Here is a 3,759-nt window from a genome sequence, read left to right as displayed (position 1 = left end):
CTGCCGCCTGTTCCTGTTAAGTCCGCACCCCCGGAGCCCCAACACGCGAGAGTCTGGCCACCCTGACAACGTGTGTTACCGTGGAGAATTTAAAGATGGCATTTTTATTCCCGTCACTTACCAAATATCTAAATAAAGTCAAAGTAATGTGAAAGTAGGGGAAGCTGACACGGTCTTGCCGTTTTTTTTTGAAGGCCTTTCATAGGCAGCTAAGACCTCCCAGGGATTTTGCTAGATGTTTGGAAAGTCAGGTTCGGCTCAGGGGACTGTGAGGGGACTCGGATGGATCTTTCCGGCACTTTTGGATCGTTATCTTGTTCCTTTTTACCTTTCTGTGGTGTTTCGCTGGAATTTATTCCAAGGCATGATTCCCTCTCATAAATGAAAGGTGCCCTGCACTCACTGGCAGCGACATCGGCCCACCCTGGCGCGTAAGAGTCAGGGACGGCTTCCTTTTCTTCTCCAGATATACACCGTGGCTAATTTTGACATCAAGGGCCCAAGGACTTGAATTCGAAAATGCGTCGGGCCCGTTCAGATGCTCATTTCATGGTTACAGGATGCTGACTCCACCACGAAGGTCAGATTTGTTCAGATGTTGCCGCTCACCACCATTTCAGAGTCTGAAAAACCTTCCTGAAGGTCTTTTGCAGCGAAACATGATTTGACTTTCCTTTCAGAAAGTTCAACATGACCTCCACTTCATCATAACTTAGTGATGTTTGGAAGTGAAACACGTTTCCATCTTCTCGCAGCCTTCTCCTGCAATCACTGATTGTATTTTTCATGATGATGGCAAGTTGGTTAGAGGAGCCCATGGCTGCTGGTTTTAGGGTCAAGTGTGAGGGGCCAGAAGATTTCTACAGCTCTGAAATGTGCATCACCTGACCCTTTCAGAAGGCCAATTAACTCCAATTAAGACCCGGGGACCTGGGTCTAAATCCAAATGTTGCTTAACCCACACAATTTCACAACATGCACAATAAATGCTGCCTTCTGAAGATCACTTCATACTCTGCTCCTTTAACGGACCCAGCTGATTTCCGGCAACTCGGATCGATATTGGGGGCGGGGATTCATAAATCTGTCAATAACATGTCGAGGAGAATTTATACAAACTCGCCCAGCAAGCGCCCTCCTTTTTTTTTATTCCAGAACAAATTATAATTCGATTTAACGCGTTGTTAAATATTCATAAGAAATTGTATTTTTTTGGATTTGGAAAAGGAACAGGAACATGAACCGTAATTGCTGGTTTTAGCGTGATTTTAAAAAATTTATTTTGCGATTAGAGCTGAAAAATATAAAACGCTCCTCCAATGTTCGGAGGGGCAGAATAATATCGACACATTTATTATAATGAGAAAACAAATTTCCAGCAGCAGCAGATTTTATTAGTAGTAGTATTATTTATCGTACAACATATGCCGGATGGCCACAGTTCAATCGGATCAATCGGACGTCTTTATTTCTCACAGTTGTCACTGGAAATTTGCAGAATACATGTATGAAAATGTTTTATTAACGGCAGTCTGAACATTCACAAAAAACTTTTTTTACATTGTAAAGACAGTAATTATAATGTAGTAATAATGCCGGGAAACAAAATTACGAGAAAAAATTAGCTATGTGTGCGTAGTTGACTAAATGGTTTGACAATAATGTAAGATAATAAAACAAAATAATATGTTAATGTTGATTAATGAAATGTAAAGTATATATATATATATATAGAGAGAGAGTTACTGTTAGAGATTAGTGCAGAATTGAAACACCTACTGTGCAGATCGGAGACGGGTTTTTTGTAGAAAGCAGAAATGTCCGCAGCTCCCCGCTGCAGGTGACCCGGTCGCTTTCTAAAACTCCGACTGCAGCGCGTCTCTGGTCCCGAACCCCATCATCTTCATCATCATCATCATCATCGCCATCATCATCAGCAGCAGCAGCAGCCCGTACACGCCGGCAGCGCGTTCACAAACGCGAGCAGAATTCATCTCACACGGGCTGATCAATCAGGCAAAACACGGGGGCACGGGGAGCTATTAGGAGGGTCTGATGAAGAAGAGGGGGGGGGCATAAATTGAGTTACGTGTAGGCAGATCTGGTCGGGCGGTTCCATAAATAGGCTGTGGGCTGTAAAACGATCGCCCGTCCGCCTTTCTCGCGTGGGCTGCGCGTTAATTGAAAAAAAAAAAAACAAAAAACTCGCGTTTACTGGGACGGGCGCGGATTCTGTCGCCACCCAGCGGTTTACGTCGGAAGTGCAGCCGGCGCCGAGTCGCGGTGTTCTACTGACCCCTGGCGGACGCAGCGCAGAGCGCAGGCGACAAAATAGCCAAGCAACTGCACAGCATTCGCAATAACCGCCATTACAACGTACTCTCAAATTATTACCTCAATGGTTAGAACCGCATGTCTTTTCTGGTGTTAAGGTGTTATCCAATTTCACTATTCTTCAGTTCATTATGTTTAATTACTGTATATATGCAACCGTTTATGGGAAACCTGATATTCTCATCGTCATAAAGTCATCCGATGTGAATTGACAGGAGTGATTTATACAGACTGTCCAGATAAAAATGGGTAGCCAATTCTGAAAGTACATTTGCAGCTGAAGAGTCTTGAAAGTTTTAATCGGAAAACAGGGTAGAGATTCGTTTCAGCCTATTTGGCCTGTGAAATTACATTTCATTGTAATGGTAGGTTGGTAGAACTTTATTAATCCCCTTGGAAGGTTCCTCTGGGAAATTTTGTTTCTATCAGCAGAACAAGAAGGAAATGACCATTACAAAAGATATATTAAAAATATGTATCACAAAAATCCCTGAGTCAAAAATAAATTGTGGTGGAGGTAGTAATAATTAAATTGCACAGTGTTTAATTGCCCAGTTGTGTATGTGTTGTGTAGACTAATTATTCCCTCTCCTCCCCCTCCTGCCCCACAGCAAGGAGTTGGATGGAGAGTAAGACAAAATTAGTTCTTAAGCCTTTTGGTCCTGGACTTGGGGAGAGGCATCCTTTGGTTGTTTATGACAGTGTGCCCAGGATGCCTGAGATTGTCCATGATGTCCAGCAGTTTGTTCAGAGTCCTCTTCTCTGCCACTATCCCCAGTGTGAACAGCTTCATGCCGACCATAGAGCTGGCCCTCCTGATCAGCTTGTCCAGTTCCTCCAGCACGCCACAACAATGAATGGGATGCTGGCAACCTCAGACTGTTAGAACATCCACAGGAGCTTCCTGCAGGTGTTGAAAAACCACGGCCTCCTCAGGAAGTACCAGCCTGCTCTCACCCTTTAAGTTGTGTGCTGTGTGTTGTATATCCAGTCCAGTTTATTGTCTGGCAATGGTGGCCTAGGAAGTGGCCCCGTAATCTGAAGGTTGCTGGTTTGAGTCTGGAATCGGCAAGGTGCCAACGAGGTGCCACTGAGCAAAGCATCGTCCCCACACACTGCTCACCAAGGGTGATGGTTAAAAGCAGAGGACACATTTCACTGTGTCACAATGACAATCAATTCCACCTCCGCCTCCTCTCCAACGATCTGAATCTCCAACGCAGAACCTCCCAAAATCTTGAACCAGCATCAGACAAAAAAAACAAGTTGTTTTTTTTATCGGAAGCTGAAGATGAACATTTACGATTTCCTCCTTACCCGCTTTTTTCCCATTTAGCTGAGCTCAAACTGAATTCCCATGAAGTGGTACTTTTAGCCGTGACGTCATGGCTCACGGCCCGCACGTCACTTCCGCGTTCGGCGAAA

The sequence above is a fragment of the Denticeps clupeoides genome, chromosome 11 (assembly GCF_900700375.1).
Source record: "Denticeps clupeoides chromosome 11, fDenClu1.1, whole genome shotgun sequence".
In the NCBI taxonomy this organism is placed as follows: domain Eukaryota; kingdom Metazoa; phylum Chordata; class Actinopteri; order Clupeiformes; family Denticipitidae; genus Denticeps; species Denticeps clupeoides.
This window is presented reverse-complemented; position numbering follows the sequence as displayed.